The following is a 22,303-nucleotide window of genomic DNA, read 5'->3' as shown; positions in this document are numbered from 1 at the left end:
CCAACATGATAAGACATAAATGCCCTTCAATGATATGACCATTAGGTGGGTAATATTTTGGGACAGCTGGCGCATAGCAGAGCAACGATCGGAAATTTGAGTATCAAATTCCTCAGGGCTATCATGTTCCTCACTGTGTAGGCAATCCACACTGGCGAATTCCTAACTCCTCAGTCAGAACAAATTCCTCAGAGACCAGAAGAACTTTGTCTCTGCCACTTAAGAATATGACTGAACTGTATGAGATTTCCAATGGCTTCACTCGAAGGGATTGGTAGGTGTAGGATTTTGAGTTGAGCATCACTTGGAAATTTTTCATTAGTATTTCCGCGACCCCCTTTAACAGTACGGTGTTTCCTATTACTCAAGAAAGAGAAAATGAAACTACAAAAACAAAAGTCTTCATGCTTCATGTTCCTCAAATGAATACCAAGTCTTCAAGGTCACACCAATTTCTTCACTTTTAAAGTCTTCAGAAAGTCCTCAGAAATCCAAAGTCTTCAGTCGAAGAACTTCATTTTGAGGGGTCGACTTTCTTTGTAAATATCAAACTCCTCATATATTTATAGACCTGTGTACACTAACAAACGCATTAGTCCCTTAACCTATAAGTCTTCAATACACCAAAATCACTAAGGGGCAATAGATGCACTTACATATCATAAATCCACAATTCATTGGATCTCGACAAACACACCGCAAAATAAGATTACATCGGACTGATCTCCAAAAACATCGAGGGGAACATGGTATTGAGAATCAAAGAGAGAGAAGAAGCCATCTAGCTACTAGCTATGGACCCGCGGGTCTGAGGTAAACTACTCATGCTTCATCGGAAGGGCAATGGAGTTGATGTAGATGCCCTCCGTGATCGAATCCCCCTCCGTCAGGATGCCGGAAAAGGCCTCAAGATGGGATCTCACGGGAATAGAAGGTTGCGGCGATGGAGAAGTGTTTTCATGGATGCTTCTAGAGGTTCTGGAATATCTGTGAATATATAGGGCCAAGGGTTAGGTCAGAGGAGTCCCGAGGGGGTGGCAAGGTAGGGGGCGCCCCCAGGGCGCGCCCCCCGCCCCACTAGGGCGTGCCCTCCACCCTTGCCGCCGCCTCGTGGCTCTTCTGACTTGCATTCCAAGTCTCCTGGGTGTCTTTTGTTCCAAGAAAAATCATCACGAAACTTTTATTCCGTTTGGACTCCGTTTGGTATTCCTTTTCCACGAAGCTCAAAAACAAGGAAAAAAACAGAAACTGGCACTAGGCTCTAGGTTAACAGGTTAGTCCCAAAAAAATATAAATAACATATTAATGCATATAAAACATCCAAAACAGATAATATAATAGCATGGAACAATAAAAAAATTGTAGACGCGTTGGAGACGTATCAAGCATCCCCAAGCTTAATTCCTGCTCGTCCTCGAGTAGGTAAATGATAAAAACAGAATTTTTGATGTGGAATGCTACCTAACATATTCATCCATGTACTTTTCTTTATTGTGGCATGAATGTTCAGATCCATAAGATTCAAAACAAAAGTTTAATATTGACATAAAAACAATAATACTTCAAGCATACTAACAAGGCAATTATGTCTTCTCAAAATAACATGGCCAAAGAAAGTTATCCCTACAAAATCATATAGTCTGGCTATTCTCCATCTTCATCACACAAAATACTCAAATCATGCACAGCCCCGATGACAAGACAAGCAATTGTTACGTACTTTTGGTGTTCTCAAACCTTTTCAACTTTCACGCAATACATGAGCGTGAGCCATGGACATAGCACTATAGGTGGAATAGAATATGGTGGTTGTGGAGAAGAAAAAAAAGAAGGAGATAGTCTCACATCAACTAGGCATATCAACAGGCTATGGAGATACCCATCAATAGATATCAATGTGAGTTAGTAGGGATTGACATGCAACTGATGCACTAGAGCTATAACTGTATAAAAGCTCAGAAAGAAACTAAGTGGGTGTGCATCCAACTTGCTTGCTCACGAAGACCTAGGGCAATTTGAGGAAGCCCATCATTGGAATATACAAGCCAAGTTCTATAATGAAAATTTCCCACTAGTATGTGAAAGTGACAACATTTGAGACTCTCTATCATGAAGATCATGGTGTTACTTTGAAGCACCAGTGTGGAAAAGGATAGTAAAATTGCCCCTTCTCTCTTTTATCTCATTTTTTTGTTTGGCTTCTTTGGCCTCTTTTTTTTTTGGCTTCTTTGGCCTCTTTTATTTTTTCCTCACATGGGGCAATGCTCTAATAATGAAGATCATCACACTTTTATTTACTTACAACTCAAGAATTACAACTCAATACTTAGAACAAAAATATGACTCTATATGAATGCCTCTGGCGGTGTACCGGGAAGTGCAATGACTCAAGAGCGACATGTATAAAAAATTATGAAAGGTGGCTTTGCCACAAATACTATGTCAACTACATAATCATGCAAAGAAATATGACAATGATGAAGTGTGTCATAATAAACGGAATGGTGGAAGTTGCATGGAAATATATCTCGGAATGGCTATGGAAATGCCATAATAGGTAGTTATGGTCGCTGTTTTGAGGAAGCTATATGGTGGGTGTAAGGTACCGGCGAAAGTTGCGCGGTACTAGAGAGGCTAGCAATGGTGGAAGGGAGAGAGTGCGTATAATCCATGGACTCAACATTAGTCATAAAGAACTCACATACTTATTCCAAAAATCTATTAGTCATCGGAACAAAGTACTACACGCATGCTCCTTAGGGGGTAGATTGATAGGAAAAGACCATCGCTCGTCCCCGACCACCACACATAAGAAGACAACCATTAAATACCTCATGCTCCAACTTCGTTACATAACGGTTCACCATACGTGCATGCTACGGTAATTACAAACTTTAACACAAGTAATTCTCCAATCCACAATTACTCACTAGCATGACTCTAATATCACCATCTTTATATCTCAAAACAATCATAAGGAATCAAACTTCTTCAGGGAGTCCTGGATTAGGGGGTCTTCGGACAGCCGGACTATCTCCATTGGCCGGACTGTCATACTATGAAGATACAAGATTGAAGACTTTGTGTCGTGTCCGGATGGTACTCTACTTGGCATGGAAGGCAAGCTAGGCAACACAGATATGGATATCTCCTCCTTTGTAACCGACCTTGCGTAACCCTAACCCTCTCCGGTGTCTATATAAACCGAAGGGTTTTAGTCCGTAGGACAACAACCATAACATACAATCATACCATAGGCTAGCTTCTAGGGTTTAGCCTCTCTGATCTTGTGGTAGATCCACTCTAGTACTACCCATATTATCAATATCAATCAAGCAGGACGTAGGGTTTTACCTCCATCAAGAGGGCCCGAACCTGGGTAAAACATCGTGTCCCCTGCCTCCTGTTACCATCCGACCTAGACGCACAGTTAGGGACCCCCTACCCGAGATCCACCGGTTTTGACACCGACATTGGTGCTTTCATTGAGAGTTCCTCTGTGTCGTCACCGTTAGGCTTGATGGCTCCTACTATCATCGATAGTGATGCGGTCCGGGGTGAGACTTTTCTCCCTGGACAGATCTTCATATTCGGCGGCTTTGCACTGCGGGCTAATTCGCTTGGCCATATGGAGCAGATTGAAAGCTACGCCCATGGCCATCAGGTCAGATTTGGAAGTTTGAACTACACAGCCAACATCCGCGGAGACTTGATCTTCGACGGATTCGAGCCGCAGCCGGGCGCGCCGCACTGTCACAATGGGTATGACTTAGCTCTGTCGCCGAATAGTACCCCAGAGGCTGCGCCCGCATCAGCTTCGACCCTTAGCTCAGAGCCAACTGTGCCAGTCGAGAACGGGTGGTTAGACACCGCCTCAGGGGCTGTAGTCTCAACGGCGATCGAGCCGAACACCAACCTAACCCTCTGCGCAGCCCGTGACTCCAAGGTGCTAAACTCTTTTTCTGACTCCGAACCGCCCGCGCCCCTGCCAATCGAATCCGATTGGGCGCCGATCATTGAATTCACCGCCGCAAATATCTTGCAGCACTCGCCCTTCGGCGACATTCTGAATTCACTAAGGTCTCTCTCTTTGTCAGGATAGCCCTGGCCGGATTATGGCCAACAGGATTGGGATGCGGACGACGAAGAAATTCGACGCCCACCCACCACCCACTTCGTAGCCACTGTCGATGATTTAACCGACATGCTCGACTTCGACTCCGAAGACATCGACGGTATGGACGACGATGTAGGAGACGAACATGAACCAGCACCTATAGGGCACTAGAAAGCCACCTCGTCATATGACATATACATGGTGGATACACCCAAAGAAGGCAATGGCGACGGGATAGCGGAGGATGACCCCTCCAAGAAGCAACCCAAACACCAACGTCAGCGGCGCCGCTCTAAGTCCCGCCAAAGCAAAAGTGTTGATACCGACACAGGAGATAATAACACTCCGGATAGTGTCGAAGACAACAACAAACCCCTCCAGCAAGATTTAGAGCAGGAGGATGGAGGAGCCAGCTCTCCTGCGAGAGCGGCACACGGAGAGGAGGAGGATAACAATCACATGCCCCCTCCGAAGATGAGGCAAGCCTCGGCGACGAATTCGCCGTACCAGAGGATCCCATCGAACAAGAAAAAGCAGCAGCAGCTTCAAGCTGATCAAGATCTGCTAGCTGACAGATGGACTGAAGTCCTCGCGGCCGAGGAATATAAACTCGAGCGCCCCTCCAAGAGTTACCCAAGGCGCAGGTTACTACCCTGACTGGAGGAAGAAGCATATGATATGGCTGATCGGCCACCTCGTGGCCGCGATAGGGAGGCATTCCAGCCAAAGGCTCAGCCTCCACCCCAACGCCATTCAAATAAAAAGGCATGGGGAGATACGCCAGACCTGAGAGACATATTGGAGGACAAGCCAAAGCATACAAGATCGATCTACGGATCACGAGGGCGCACCACTCTGCGAGACGACAAACGTCACGCCGGATACAGTAAAAGAAAATCCGGTCGGGCCGAACACAGCGGGCAAGACCCATTCGAGCTGCGTTGCGATATATCCCAATACATAGGCGCCGCACACCCCTTATGCTTCATAGACGAAGTAATGGAACATCAATTCCTAGAAGGTTTCAAACCTGTAAATATTGAATCATACGACAGCACAACAGATCTCGCAGTATGGATTGAGGATTTCCTCCTCCACATCCACATGGCCCGCGGTGATGACTTACACGCCATCAAATACCTCCCACTAAAGCTCAAAGGACCAGCACGGCATTGGCTTAACAGCTTGCCAGCGGACTCCATTAGCTGTTGGGAAGATCTGATGCCGCATTCCTCGACAACTTTCAGGGCACTTATGTGCGACCACCAGACGTCGATGACTTGAGCCACATAATTCAGCAGCCAGAAGAGTCGGCCAGGCAATTCTGGACTCGGTTCCTTACAAAGAAAAATCAGATCGTCGACTGTCCGGATGTAGAGGCCTTAGCGGCTTTCAAACACAACATCCGAGATGAATGGCTAGCCCGGCACCTTGGTCAGGAAAAGCCAAAATCTATGGCAGCCCTCATGACACTCATGACCCGCTTTTGTGCGGGAGAAGACAGCTGGCTGGCTCGCAGTAATAAAATATCACAGAACCATGGTACCTCAGATACCAAGGACGGCAATAGCAGGTCACGTCGCAACAAACATCAGCGCCGCATTAACAGCGAAAATACTGACGATACGGCAGTCAATGCCGGATTCAAAGGCTCTAAACCAGGTCAGCGGAAAAAGCCATTCAAACAAAGTACGCCGGGTCCGTCCAGCTTGGACCGTATACTCGATCGCTCGTGTCAAGTACACGGCACCCCAGACAAGCCAGCCAATCACACCAACAGGGATCGACGGGTGTTCAAGCAGGCCAACAAGTTAATTGCCGAAAACAAGGACAAGGGGCCACATAGCAATGACGGGGAGGAGCCCTGGCAGCCGCACACTGGAGGACAGAAGAGGTTTCCCCCGCAAGTGTGGACGGTGAACATGATATACGCAACCCACATCCCCAAGAGGGAGCAGAAGCGTGCGCTCAGGGACGTATATGCGTTGGAGCCAGCCGCCCCAAAGTTCAACCCTTGGTCCTCCTGTCCGATCACCTTCGATCGCAGGGACCACCCCACTAGTATCCGTCATGGTGGATTCGCCGCACTAGTCCTAGACCCAATCATCGACGGATTTCACCTCACTCGAGTCCTTATAGACGGCGGCAGCAGCCTGAACCTGCTTTATCAGGACACGGTGCGCAAAATGGGTATAGACCCCTCAAGGATTAAACCCACAAAAACGCCCTTTAAGGGCGTCATTCCAAGTGTAGAGGCCCATTGTACAGGCTCAATTACACTGGAAGTGGTCTTCGGATCCCCGGATAACTTCCGAAGCGAAGAGTTAATCTTCGATATAGTCCCGTTCCGCAGTGGTTATCGCGCGCTGCTTGGGCGAACCGCATTTGCTAGATTCAATGTGGTACCGCATTATGCATACCTCAAGCTCAAGATGCCAGGACCTCGCGGAGTTATTACAGTCAATGGAAACAAAGAGCGCTCTCTCCGAACAGAGGAGCACACCGCAGCCCTCGCAATAGAAACGCAAAGCAGCCTCTCAAGGTAATCAACCAGTTCGGCGCTTCACTGCCCGGACACCTTCAATCGCGCTCGGGGCAATCGGCAAATAGACCGCCTGGCGCGATCTGAGCTCGCATAGCAATACAACGGCCACCCCAATCCCAGCCCAGCGGCGAAACTCATGTCGTGCATACATAATTACGCATTAAAAATACCATGGGCAACAGGTGGGGAGGGGGGCACAACAGCGGCACGCCCCAAGACGCGGCCTAAACCGCACTAGGGGCTTCCCATTCGGTTATTTTTCTTTTTCTTTTAGGACCTTAATCTCTGGAAACACTGTTCGGCAGCACTATTGCCGAACACATGATGCAGCAACCAAGGAGGCAGACAGCTACGTTATACCACAGAATTCCCAGGTTGATTACAGTAACGAGTGAAATATTCAATTTAATATCATTCCTCGGCTTGCCCTTGGAAGGGACATAGTCCTACTCTTTGCTTATCGCATTATCTGTATCACTCTGCTTTAATGCAATTTTTTAAGAAACAATGCATGACATTACGACTATTATTGCATTCTTGTTATATATATATATATATATATATATGTGTGTGTGTGTGTGTGTGTTCATTAATGACGCCTTGCAACTGTACACTATGGTACGGCCAATACACCAGGGGCTTACATACCCCGAACATATAGCATTATATGGATCAGCTCTGAATCATGTCTTTGGTCAAATGTTGGGTTTGCCCGGCTCCTATGTTTTGGTACCTTACATTCCACTCTATCGGCTAAGGTAGCACTAGGAGAACTACTGCGATTGTGCCCCGGTTTTGCTGGGTTCAGCACCTCAATAGAGAAAGCTAAAACTGACTGTCATGATAAGGCGAGAGACTGGTCACTGTTCGGCGAGGTTTTCAAGTCCCTAAAGACTTATGCCGCTTAGAGCGAGGGGCCGGCCCTGTCCGGCTTAAAGGCGTGTATCGCGCCCTGAATTCGATCTTCCGAATACCAGGGGCTTCACCGAAATTTAAAATTATAGAATTCTATGGCTAAGTGAGAGTGATAAAGCATTATTAGTCCGGTTGCCTTGTTCGTTGTGCTGAGCACCTCCCTCGAAGGACCCAAATATGGGAACAAGAGTGCTCAGGTTTATCCCGAACACCCCAGCACTCGTGGCATGGGGGCAGAAGCCGAGGACTAGCCATCTCTCAGATTGGATAAACGGCCAAACAGAAGGTAATATTTTAAATTCACACAAGCGTTGCATAGCGCATATGAAACAAGTTTTCGTCATACAGGATCACACGAGCAAGTCTCATTCAAATATTACATCTTTTGAACACTCATCCGCGATGAGACGGGGCACCCGGCAGAACACCCTCGTAGTACATCTCGGGGTGGCGGTGCTCCTTGCCCTCCGGCGGCCCCTCCTTGATCAGGTTCACGGCGTCTAGCTTGACCCACTGCAATTTCACACGGGAGAAAGCCCGGCGTGCACCTTCAATGCAGACAGATTGCTTGACGACCTCCAGCCGCGGGCAGGCATCCACAAGCCACCTCACCAGGCCAAAGAAGCTGTTCGGAAGGGCGTCGCCAGCCCACAGCCGGACTATAAAGCTCTTCATGGCCTGATCGGCCGCCTTATGTAGCTTGACCATCTGCTTCAGCTGGTCGTTCATTGGCACCGGATGTTCGGCCTCAGCATACTGAGACCAGAACAGCTTCTCCTTCGAGCTTCCGTCCTCGGCCTGATAAAATTGTGCGGCATCGGACACACTGCGGGGCAAATCTGCGAATGCTCCTAAAGAGCTCCGGATCCGGGTAAGTAATTGGTAATTTACTTTTACATGCTTGCTTTGAATATAGAAAGCCTTACCCACCGCTATCTTCTTCATCGTGTCGATCTCTTGGAGGGCCTTTTGGGCTTCGGCCTTGGCACTTTTTACACTCTCAAGGGTTGCGGCAAGCTCAGACTCCCGCGTCTTGGAGTCAAGCTGCAACGCCTCATGCTTTGCCACAAGAGCCTGGAGCTCTTGCTGCACCTCGCCCACCCGAGCCTCGTGCTTCTCTCGCTCGGTGTGCTCCTTGGCCGCTTTATCTTTGGCCTTGGTTAGCGCTTGCTTCAGGGCCGCCACCTCGATCGTGGCCCCTGGCAAACATACGATGATCCTGTCATTTTGCAATCGCGTCCTCTTTTACATATACATAAGACAGGGTATTACTTACCCTTGTTCTCCTCGAGCTGCCTCTTGGCAAGGCCGAGCTCTTTCCTGGACCCCTCGAGGTCCTGCTTCAATACGGCGACCTCCGCAGTTAGTGCGGCGGACGCCAGCAGCGAAGCCTGCATATGCATATTGACACACTTATATTAGACTCCTGCGATATTATTTGATCCTCTGCTCGGCTTTTCTTTGTGAACACCGAACAAAGCATTAGGGGCTACTGTCTATGCGGTAATATTTTTACTACATTTTAAAACATTTACCTCAAAGGCTGTTAGAAGGCTGGCACAAGCTTCAGTCAATCCGCTCCTAGCGGACTGAACCTTCTGGATCACCGCACTCATGATAGTGCGGTGCTCCTCGTCGATGGAAGCGCCGTGAAGCGCTTCCAGCAGATTGTCCGGTGCCTCTGGATGGACAGAGGTCAACGGCACAGGTGTCTTGCCCCTCTTAGAAGGAGGCCGCCTGCCTGAGCCTGGAACCGCTGGAGGTTCCGACGCGATGTTTAGCTGAGGGCCGAACTCGGAGCTCTCAGGGGCCCCGTCCCCTCGGCTCCCGGAGTCCGGAAGGTCGATCTATCCGGCCATCTTCTCCCAGTCCTGTCAAAGGTACGGGAGTTTAGATCCCACATAGAGTCAATCGATATAAAAAATAAGTATCCTGTGAAAGGTAAAGCAGCTTACCGCACTAGCTTGGCGCTTCACGCTGAATCCGCGATCCTTAGTAATAGGGGGGACCTCGGCACTTTTGAACAGCACCCTCTAGGCGTCTTCATGAGTCGTGTCGAAGAGCCTGTTCAGAGTTCGGTGCTGCACCGGATTGAACTTGTCAGGACCCCGATTCCAAGTCACATCGATCTAGCCGGTAACACCTCATATCACATTGCGGCCTCATGCACGGTATCCCATGGGTGTTGCCTTACCATGGCCGGGACCGTTTGCGCCTTTTGGCTCACGTATATGATAGTGTCGCTAGCATCCATATGACAGAGAACCCGGGCCGACATGGCTAGTCATGAACCCAAAGCGGCACAGACCTATGGAGACAGGCATACATGAATCACATCGAGCATGTCGGTCATCAACGAGTGATTCCGGGCTGTAGCACTGGGCTAACAGGACTCCGGGGAATCCCGGGCTGTAGCAGGCTAGGCAGGACTCCGCAAATCACTGCGTGACATTTCCCCGAAGGGACAGACATAGGAACGAAATGAAACACATGCCGGCCAGTCAAGTGTCCTGAACAGTAGTGCTGGGCTAGCAGGACTCCGGTGAACCGGGCTGTAGCGGACTACTATGGCTCGAGGAACACTAGACTACATTTCCCCATAAGAAAGGCTGCCAAGGATAAACAACTAGATTTGTCGGATCCCACTCATACCAAGCATTTCAATCATACACATAATATGCCCGATATGAGTACATACAACATGGCATCACAACAAAACTCTACAACTCAAGTACTTTATTTAAAGGCTCCGGAGAGCCATACATAACATATCATACAGATAGGGGTCACATGACCCGACACTCAAGTCATACAATCATACAAGCACATGCGGAAGCAACTAGTCTGAGTACAGACTCTAGAAAGAAAGAAGGCTTCTCGAAGCCCGTCTATCTACATAGGGCCCTCCATGGCCGGGATCACCACCTGGGTGGCTAGTCACTCGTCGACGTCAAGGTCTACATAAAACCCACCGGAGGGGGCAGCGTTATCGTCTGAAAACAATAAATAAGCAAACATGAGTACAAAGGTACTCAACAAGTCTTACATCAGAACCTGTTATACATGCTTATTCTCAAGAAGGTGGTGGGGTTGATGCAGCAAGCCAGCTTTGACTCTTGGCTAAGCTATCCTACGGAACCTCTCTAGTAAAATAGTTTTCGCACACGAGTCCACTACTCACCAACACAATACTCCACCGGGGATCCTCCCTCGTCATCCTACGAGAGGGCCATCCTCGATACTCACACTTATCTTGAGTCTTTTAGTAGTATCCATTAACTTGTCTATGAACTGTATAGGCAACCAAGTAGTCCTTTACCGCGGATGCGGCTATTCGGATTGTTTTATACCCTGCAGGGGTGTACTTCCTCATACACACTTTCACCACTTACCACCGTTTACACGACATGTACTTGGCAACCTTCAAGCGGAAGCCCAGCGAGGGTGTCGGCCACGACCTACCTAAACACTTAAGTCTCTAGTCCAGGTTTATCGCCTATCCAGGTTCCATCCGCAGGGAGTCCGGCCAAGGTTTCCACATACGGCCCCGAACGATGTGAACAGGGTCCCGAGACGCCAAACGGGCGCTCGGCATACCCGGCCACGGTGTATCTACCGCAACATAGCCCACCCCTAGGGTCAGCGCTACGCACGGCCGCCAACACATAACCTACAAACACCAGAAACTATTTGCAACTCCTGGACAAAGTACTAGGGTGATTAAGAAGCCGAGAGGGTCAATTAAGGATCCCAATGCATGGTAGTAGCTGAATCTTAAAATCACACATACAGATCTCAGTTCTTAGGGACGGCTTCAATGAAACAACCCACAATGTACTCCTACATGGCCTCTCATCGATACCTTTACCAAAACATGTTCAACACATCCCTCACATTACCGACATAAGCATTTCACTCTAGCCCATCACCCAGATGAACCAGACCTGACACAACTCTAAGCATAGCAGGCATAGCAAGGTAGGAATCACATACATGGCTCAATCAACTCCTACACATGCTAGTGGGTTTCATCTAGTTACTGTGGCAATGACAGGTCATGTAGAGGATAAGGGTTCAACTACCATAGCACACAGCAGTTTGAATCGTGTTGTCTTAATGCAGTAAACAAGAGCAGAAGCGAGAACATGGGTTTGTATCGGAATGATCAATGGTTGCTTGCCTGATGGAGTGGTAGCGGGATACTGCCCTTCAGTTGGATACTCGTGAATATCCACGGAGGCAGAACCTACCACGGGGAACACATCGGAACACAATCAACACATGACAATATGCAACAATATGATGCATGCTATGACATGGCAATATGAATGTGTTTTGGCCTAATGCAAGCTAGAATAGAAAGGGATGAACTCATTTGAATCAAAGATTCAAATATTAGCTCATTAAACATGACCTTAATAGTGCATTTCCTTATTCTGCTTAAACAGCAAGGTAAACTTGTTTTGTCATGCACGAAACCATTACAGATGGATAGATTGAATTTTTCTGATAATTTTTCATATATAAATTATTTCATTTGGAGTTACGGTTGAATTTCTATGATTTTTAAAAGTTTTAAACATTTTCTGGAATTTCCTGAATAAAAAAAATAAATCCAGAAAATGCATTACTGCGTCAGCATTACGTCATGCTGACCTGAGAAGGTCAAAGGCGCCAGCCCAGGTCAAACCTGACTGGTGGGCCCCTTCTGTCAGCCTCTCAGCTAATTAGCAAGATTAGATTAACACTAATTAGTTGTCAGTGGGGCCTGGGCCCACATGTCAGTGACTGATTTAATTAAAATTAACTAAAACTAAACCTAAATTAGTTAACAGACCGGCCCCAGCTGTCATAGACTCAGGGGGGGTCTACCTGGGCCCACCCAGGGGTCAAACTGGGTCAACTTGCCGGCGGCTCGACGCCGACGAGGCCCGAGACGGCGGCGCGGCTCGGAAAACGCCCTCCGGCGACCAAATCGACGCCGGAGACCACCCGTGCGAAGCCCAGGCTCTCGTGCATCCAATGGAGCAAGTGTGAGGAGCTGCGGTGGAGCGAGCTCGCCGGAATCGAGCTCGTGGCGGCGGCCGGAGTTCGGGCGAGGTCGGTTTCGACGCTACGGTGCACGGGAGGGAGAACTGGGGGTGGCTATGGGTTCCTGGTGCTGCACTAAGCACGGTGAGGCGCTCCGTTGTGGGCTTGCACGGCTGTGGCCATGGCTGCGCCATGGCCGGTGGCGAGAAGCTCTCGGCCGTGGTGGAAAATGGAGCTAGGGGACAAGCGCGAGTACGAGAGAAGAGGGGAAAGGAAGAGGAGCTCACAGCGGAGTCGGAGAGGGGGTCAGCGAGCTCAGGGAGGGCCTGGTGGCGGCGAATCGACCGGAGATGGCTCGGGTGCCCGAGGTTGAAGACGAGGGCGAAGGCGGCGTTGCAGGGCCTCCGGCGAAGCATAGCTCGGTGGGGAGGACGAGGGAGTCGAGGCGGAGCTGATGGGCTCGTCGGAGGGGCGGGGGGAGGTCTCTGGCGGCGACTACGGCAATCGGCAGCGAGGGACGCACTCGACCATCGCAGGAGAGGATGAGGGAGACGAGGGGGGAGTGATCGAGGATGAGAGGGAGACGTGGGGGTCGCGTGGCACTTCAGGGCATCTCCCGAGCGTCGGCGGAAGCAGGAGGTGGCCGGCGCGTGGCCGGCGCGCGCGAGCACGCGCTCCGCGTCCTTCTGGCGCGAGGAGGACGACGACTGGTAGCGCCAGCAGGCTGGCCGAGCTAGGTGGTTGGGCCAGCACAGGTAAGGCCCAGGTGGGCTTCTTTCTCCTCTTTTTTTTATTTAGTTTCTGTTTTCTATTTAACTGCAACTGTTGGGCTTTAAATAAAATACTAAAACGTTTCCAAAAATCCTGAAAAATAAATGTGGCCTCTGTTTAGATTATTTCCAACAGGAAACATTTATCCCCAGAATTATTTGAGCATTTAGATTATTTTATAGCATTTAAATGCCCAAATTCAAATACTTATGATTTAATTCAATGACCTTCTGTTGACCTAGAAAATTGTGCACCAATTTTGCCAGAGGTTCTAACCTAAGACAAAGAGGGTGAACTTTTTAGAAGGGCATTTCAGGTTCATTGAAAATATTTTTAGTAAACCCTAGTTGTTTCCAGGGGGGTGTTGGGGGTTCTGTCTTCCCCAATTCAAATTTAAGAAGAATTTAAACATGATGCACATTCTAATGCTTGAACTAGCTAGGGTGTGACAACTCACCCCCACTCAAAAGAATCTCGTCCCAAGATTTAGAATCCTCCGGGAAGAAGGTGGGGTACTCGAGTCGAAGACGATCCTCCCTTTCCCAAGTGGCTTCTTTCTCGGAATGGTGTGACCATTGAACCTTGAGAAACTTGATATTATGACGTCGAGTGGTACGCTCGGCTTGATCAAGGATACGAACGGGATATTCCCGATAAGAGAGGTTATCTTGTAGATCAAGCGTTTCGTGGTCCACTCCACGGATAGGATCCGCGAAGCAACGCCTGAGTTGTGAAACGTGGAAGACATCGTGAACTCTGGAAAGATGCGATGGTAGTTCCAACTGGTAGGCAACTTCTCCTCGTTTGGCAAGAATGCGAAAGGGTCCAATGTAACGAGGAGCCAATTTGCCTTTGATACCGAAACGATGGGTTCCCTTTAACGGAGTAACCCGAAGGTAAGCCTTCTCGTCAACTTCATAAGTCATAGGCTTATGTTTACGATCATATTGACTCTTTTGACGAGATTGGGCTGTTTTCAATTTCTCACGAATAACGCGAACCTGCTCTTCGGCTTCCCGAATCATATCCGGGCCAAAGAGTTGTCTTTCCACGGTTTCTGACCAGTTAAGAGGCGTTCGACATTTTCGTCCATAGAGAACTTCGAAAGGAGCCTTGCCCAAGCTGGCTTGATAACTATTGTTATAAGCAAACTCCGCGAATGGAAGGCATTTCTCCCAACTCATTCCGAACGAGATAAGAGAAGCTCGGAGCATATCTTCCAGAATTTGATTGACTCGCTCTACTTGACCACTTGATTGAGGATGGAAGGCGGTACTAAAGGAGAGACGAGTTCCCATAGCATTTTGGAAACTTTCCCAAAATCGAGAGGTGAAGAGACTCCCACGATCTGAGTTAATTTCCAATGGAACACCATGAAGAGATACTATTCGGGAGATGTATAAATCGGCTAGCTGGCTAGCGGTGATACTCTCACGAACAGGTAGAAAGTGGGCTACTTTGGAAAGACGGTCGACCACGATGAAGATGGCATTATTCCCTCTCTTGGTCCTGGGAAACCCAGTGATGAAATCCATACTGATTTTATCCCATTTCCATTCAGGAATAGCCAAAGGTTGAAGGGTGCCAGCAGGCCATTGGTGCTCTGCTTTAACACGACGACATACATCACAGCTAGCAATGTATTGAGCGATTTCTCTCTTCATCCTAGTCCACCAAAACCTCTGGCGTGGGTCTTGATACATTTTAGTACTACCGGGATGAATGGTGAGAGGGGATTCATGAGCTTCCTTAAGGATCAACTGGCGCAGATGTTGTTTCTTGGGAACCACCAGATGGTTCTCGAAGAAGACAGCACCTCGCTCATCCATGGAGAAACATTTAGCAACTCCGCTAGCGATGTTTTCCTTAATCCGGGATATGCCCTTATCATACCGCTAGGCGGTTATGATTTGATCCATAAGGGTAGGTTTCGCCACCAGGGTGGAAAGGAATCCTCAAGGAACAATGTGAAGATTAAGCTTACGAAATTCCTCATGGAGAAGTGGTTGACTTTGTTGTAACATCAGGTTGTTACAATAGGACTTACGGCTTAGCGCATCAGCCATGACATTGGCTTTGCCCGGGGTGTAAGTTATTCCTAAGTCATAATCCGAGATCAACTCGACCCAACGTCTTTGCCTGAGATTCAAATCTGGTTGGGTGAAGATATATTTCAAACTTTGGTGATCGGTGAAGATCTCGCAACAATTACCGAGAAGGTAATGTCGCCAGGTTTTAAGTGCATGGACTACAGCTGCAAGCTCTAGATCATGTGTAGGATAATTTTCCTCATGTGGGTGTAATTGTCGTGAAGCATAGGCAATTACCTGACGATCTTGCATGAGTATGCAACCTAATCCTTGTCGCGAGGCGTCGCAATAGATAATAAAGTCCTTGGAGAAGTCTGGTGGTACCAGTACGGGAGCAGATGTCAGGCGTCTTTTCAGTTCCTGAAAGCTAAACTCGCATTGTGGAGTCCACTCGAACTTTTTATCTTTCTTGAGGAGTTCAGTTAGAGGTTTAGCAACCTTGGAGAAATTCTCGACGAAGCGGCGACAATAGCTCGCTAAGCCAAGGAAGATCCGAACTTGCTTAACCGTCTCAGGTGGAGTCCAATCAAGGACGGCTTGAACTCGCTCGGGATTGACAGCAATACCCTTGCCAGAGATTACATGGCCTAGATAGGTCACTTCTGGCAACCATAATTCACACTTGGAGAATTTGGCATAAAGGCGATGCTCTCGAAGTTTCATCAATACCAGCCTTAGATGTTCGGCATGTTCCTCTTCATTCTTGGAGTAGATGAGTATGTCATCGAGATATACTACGACGAATTTATCCAAGTACTCCATGAAAACCGAGTTCATTAACCGAGAGAAGGTGGCGGGGGCATTGGTTAAACCGAAGGACATGACGGTGTACTCGTATTGGCCATAACGAGTAACGAAGGCCGTTTTGGGAATCTCCCCGTTTCTGATTTTGATTTGATGGTAGCCCAACCTCAAATCCATCTTGGAGAAGACTGAGGATCCAGCGAGCTGATCATACAGATCGTTGATCCTGGGAAGCGGATATTTGTTCTTGATGGTGACCAAATTGACAGGTTGGTAATCCACAACCATTCGATCCGTTCCATCCTTCTTCTTGACGAAGAGGACAGGGCAAGCCCAAGGAGAGGAACTAGGACGGATGAAACCCTTTTTCAAGGACTCATCGAGTTGGTTCTTAAGCTCGGCTAGTTCTAAGGGTGCCATCTTGTAGGGTCTTCTAGAAATTGGCACGGTTCCTGGAACAAGGTCTATCACAAACTCAACATCCCTGTCAGGTGGAACACCTGGCAGTTCTTCTGGAAAGACATCCGGAAAGTCTCGGACTACCGGAACATCCTCAAGGTCTGGAAGGGGGTTGGCATTTAGGGAGTAAAGTTGGTGCTTGGCCACTTGGGTTAAGACGTTAACTGTCTTGCCCGAGGGGTGAGTAAGTTGAACGGTTCTAGTGGCACAATCGATCTTAGCATAATGAGCTGACATTCAGTCCATACCCAAGATGATGTTTATGTCCGAGGACTTGAGAGCTATTAAGGATGCAAGGAAGACAAGCCTATCGACAAGAATTTCGTTCCCATGGCTTACTCTAGAAGTTTGCCATCTAGAGCCAGGGGTTTGAATTTCCATGGTAGAGGGCATGTCACAGAATGTCGTGCTATGCAATCGAGCATAGTTCTCGGATATGAATGAATGAGATGCTCCAGTATCGAAAAGAATAGATGTCGGATGGCAGTTAACAAGGAGCGTACCAAGGACGACGTTGGGATCCTCATGAGCCTCCTCGGCTGAAACATAATTGACATGGCCACGTGCAGTGGTGGCCGGCTTGGCGTAGAAAGTCTTCCCCGCGGGCTTACCATGGCCAACGGACTTTCCAGTTTGATTGGGGTTGTTGTTCTGGGGACACTCTCGGCTATAGTGACCCGGCTCTCCACACTTGAAGCATGTCACCACATTGGGGCGTGGAGCAGCATTAGCAGCGGGGCCACCATAGGGCTTGGGCGGTGCAAATTGCTGGTTGGGACAAGGCGCCTCAAAGGATGGCCTCGGGATGAACCTGGGTGGCAGTGCCGTGCTTGGGATCCACACCCGGCGCTTCTGAGCACCAGAGGCGGATGAAGAGCCAAAATCACGGGAGTGCTTGCGTGAAGCGTCATAATCAGTCTGGCCTGTCTCAGCGCTGATGGCTTTATTGACCAGCTTTTGAAAGGATGTGCACTCGTGCAGACAGAGATCGCAGCGAAGCTCAGGGCTAAGTCCCTTGTAGAACCTTGCCTGCTTCTTAGCGTCAGTAGAAACCTCTTCAGGGGCATAGCGTGCCAGATTCCCAAATTCATGACTATATGCATCCACAGTCAGTCTTCCTTGGGTGAAGTTGTAGAACTCCTCCCTCTTGCGATCCATGAGACCTTCCGGAATGTGATGCTCACGGAAAGCCTCACTGAATTCAGCCCAAGAAGTGATTTGGCCGACCGGGTGCATAGCTTCAAAGTTTTCCCACCAAAGGCTAGCAGGGCCTTCGAGGTGATAGGCAGCATAAGTAACCTTGTCGGCTTCGGCTACGTTGGCAGAACATAGCTTGTGGGTGATGCTGCGAAGCCAGTCATCCGCGTCGAGGGGCTCGACGGAGTGGTTAAACTTTGGTGGGTACAGCTTGATAAAGTCATTGATTGACACCAAGTCATTTCGTGGGTGGCGTGCAGTGTTCTGCTCAATCCGCTCTAGCAGGCGGTTGGTCTCACGCTTGTTTCTTTCCGCCTCCAGCATTACTTCGGCCAGAGAAGGCGGGTGAGGCAGATTTTCACCTCTAGCTGCACTGGCTTCCCCCTGCTCTGGAGCAGCAGGGTTGCTGCGGGTGTTGACCATCCTAGGAGAAAAACAAGACAACGGTTTAGACAAGGATGGCTCAAACTTAGCAAGGAAGTGCAGAATGTAATGGATAGCACGGAATGCAGAGATGTTCATCCGTATGTCATGGTAATATAAAACTGCCATATATATACCAACGGTCATACACATCATACATAGTTTAGTACAAGCCCAGGCTACAGTACAACTATGATGAAAGACGTTACATCTCATTGGAGGCATTCCAAGCTCCTATACATTATTTGTCTACACCTACGGAATCGATTACACGCAAAGTCATATTCCACAAGTCACACAGGACAGTGGAGATACAACTACTACAATACTAGTGGTACTACTACTAACTCAGACAGCTCCGTAGTAGTTCTCATAGAAGTCACCTCCATAGCCTGGAAGTTCAACATGACCATCCGGAAACAGACGGTCCTGAGGAGCCTGTGGACCATAGGGGCTAGGATGAGGTCTTGGACCAACAAACGGTGGCCTGCGGGGACCACGGGGTGGGGTGATGCCTCCCACATCACGCCAATCCACCATGCCTGGTAGAGCTGATCTCACAGGATACAGATCCCTTGTATCCATACATCCAGCTTGCACCGCAGGTGCAAACCGAGTCAATGTGGCCCAATGATCAGCACGGGTATTGAAAAGCTCCAGCCTCAAGGCCCGATTCTCTCGGTCCTTATCTTCGAGCATCTCGGCAGTGGTACGAGTTAATGAGTCCTCCTGAGTGGAGTCAGCATAGATAGCCTGAAGATACCCTTGCGCTCCCGGAAGTGAAGCTGGCATGTAACGGAAGTCGGTGTTCCGAAGCAGGCTAGTCCGGACTCGCAAGATGGTCATCATAGAATAGGCAGCATCCTGCACAGCCATCTCAACAGTTACCCCGAGTCCATAGGAACAGTGAAGGGGCTCGGTAGATCCAGGATAAGAAGGAAATATCCTGACGGTGCAGAGATATTGGCTTTGATTAAAGTCGCGGAACTGCTCTTCGACGGTGTATTCGGGATACCAACGGTAACCCTTCTCGATCATGACCCGGACTAACATAGCAGTATGACCGGGCACGTCGAGGCACCGGGTCAGGCGAACCACTTGGTTTTGAGCATGGTTGGCCATCTGAAAGCACAACCACAATGCAAAGACATCAAAATTTCTAGGGAAAAATTGGACAGCATAACAACTGTAAATGCTCAGAAAAAAGATTTGAGACATCCACAACAGTTCGCAATACCACTCAACAACATCATATCAAAATTCTAATCCAATTAGCAACTTACTAGGAATAGTAGAAACTGAACTGGAACTTGTAGCATCAATCCTATAAGGTACTACGAATTAGTAACACGTGAACCTAATAGAAGAAGAGAGCCTAGTCCTTAACCCACGTTGAATGAGAAGAGAATGACTCAGATCAGAGGCATAGGGTAAAGGAGTAAAAGAGCCTTACGTTCCCTTCCACAATCAATTCCCCTACATATAACTAAAGCATTTCTAGACTCAACATCGACCAGTTTGGCTCAACGAACCTACAGGCAGTCCGGCTCTGATGCCAACGCTGTGAGGACCCCGATTCCAAGTCACATCGATCTAGCCGGTAACACCTCATATCACTTTGCGGCCTCACGCACGGTGTCCCACGGGTGTCGCCTTACCATGGCCGGGACCATTTGCGCCTTTTGGCTCACGTATATGATAGTGTCGCTAGCATCCATATGACAGAGAACCCAGGCCGACATGGCTAGTCATGAACCCAAAGCGGCACAGACCTATGGAGACAGGCATACATGAATCACATCAAGCATGTCGATCATCAACGAGTGATTCCGGGCTGTAGCACTGGGCTAACAGGACTCCGGGGAATCCCGGGCTGTAGCAGGCTAGGCAGGACTCCGGAAATCACCGCGTGACATTTCCCCAAAGGGACAGACATAGGAACGAAATGAAACACATGCCGGCCAGTCAAGTGTCCTGAACAGTAGTGCTGGGCTAGCAGGACTCCGGTGAACCGGGCTGTAGCAGACTACTATGGCTCGAGGAACACTAGACTACATTTCCCCATAAGAAAGGCTACCAAGGATAAACAACTAGATTTGTCGGATCCCACTCATACCAAGCATTTCAATCATACACACAATATGCCCGATATGAGTACATACAACATGGCATCACAACAAAACTCTACAACTCAAGTACTTTATTTAAAGGCTCCGGAGAGCCATACATAACATATCATACAGACAGGGGTCACATGACCCGACACTCAAGTCATACAATCATACAAGCACATGCGGAAGCAACTAGTCTGAGTACAGACTCTAGAAAGAAAGAAGGCTTCTCGAAGCCCATCTATCTATATAGGGCCCTCCATGGCCGGGATCACCACCTGGGTGGCTAGTCACTCGTCGACGTCAAGGTCTACATAAAACCCACCGGAGGGGGCAGCGTTGTCGTCTGAAAACAGTAAATAAGCAAACATGAGTACAAAGGTACTCAACAAGTCTTACATCAGAACCTATTATACATGCTTATTCTCAAGAAGGTGGTGGGGTTGATGCAGCAAGCCAGCTTTGACTCTTGGCTAAGCTATCCTACAGAACCTCTCTAGTAAAATAGTTTTCGCACACAAGTCCACTACTCACCAACACAATACTCCACCGGGGATCCTCCCTCGTCATCCTACGAGAGGGCCATCCTCGGTAATCACACTTATCTTGAGTATTTTAGTAGTATCCATTAACTTGTCTATGAACTGTATAGGCAACCAAGTAGTCCTTTACCGCGGATGCGGCTATTCAAATAGTTTTATACCCTGCAGGGGTGTACTTCGTCATACACACTTTCACCACTTACCACCGTTTACACGACATGTACTCGGCAACCATCAAGCGGAAGCCCAGCGAGGGTGTCGGCCACGGCCTACCTAAACACTTAAGTCTCTGGTCCAGGTTTATCGCCTATCCAGGTTCCATCAGCAGGGAGTCCGGCCGAGGTTTCCACATGCGGCCCGAACGATGTGAACAGGGTCCCGAGACGCCAAACAGGCGCCCGGCATACCCGGCCACGGTGTATCTACCGCAACATAGCCCACCCCTAGGGTCAGCGCTACGCACGGCCGCCAACACATAACCTACAAACACCAGAAACTATTTGCAACTCCTGGACAGAGTACTAGGGTGATTAGGAAGCCGAGAGGGTCAATTAAGGATCCCAATGCATGGTAGTAGCTGAATCTTAAAATCACACATACAGATCTCAGTTCTTAGGGACGGCCTCAATGAAACAACCCACCATGTACTCCTACATGGCCTCTCGTCGATACCTTTACCAAAACATGTTCAACACATCCCTCACATTACCGACATAAGCATTTCACTCTAGCCCATCACCCAGATGAACCAGACCTGACACAACTCTAAGAATAGCAGGCATAGCAAGGTAGGAATCACATACATGGCTCAATCAACTCCTACACGTGCTAGTGGGTTTCATCTAGTTGCTGTGGCAATGACAGGTCATGCAGAGGATAAGGGTTCAACTACCGTAGCACACAGCAGTTTGAATCGCGTTGTCTTGATGCAGTAAACAAGAGCAGAAGCGAGAACATGGGTTTGTATCGGAATGATCAATGGTTGCTTGCCTGATGGAGTGGTAGCGAGATACTGCCCTTCAGTTGGATACTCGTGAATATCCTCGGAGGCAGAACCTACCACGGGGAACACATCGGAACACAATCAACACATGACGATATGCAACAATATGATGCATGCTATGACATGGCAATATGAATGTGTTTTGGCCTAATGCAAGCTAGAATAGAAAGGGATGAACTCATTTGAATCAAAGAATCAAATATTAGCTCATTAAACATGGCCTTAATAGTGCATTTCCTTATTCTGCTTAAATAGCATGGTAAACTTGTTTTGTCATGCATGAAACCATTACAGATGGATAGATTGAATTTTTCTGATAATTTTTCATATATAAATTATTTCATTTGGAGTTACG

Source organism: Triticum dicoccoides, chromosome 3A (assembly GCF_002162155.2).
Source record: "Triticum dicoccoides isolate Atlit2015 ecotype Zavitan chromosome 3A, WEW_v2.0, whole genome shotgun sequence".
In the NCBI taxonomy this organism is placed as follows: domain Eukaryota; kingdom Viridiplantae; phylum Streptophyta; class Magnoliopsida; order Poales; family Poaceae; genus Triticum; species Triticum dicoccoides.
This window is presented reverse-complemented; position numbering follows the sequence as displayed.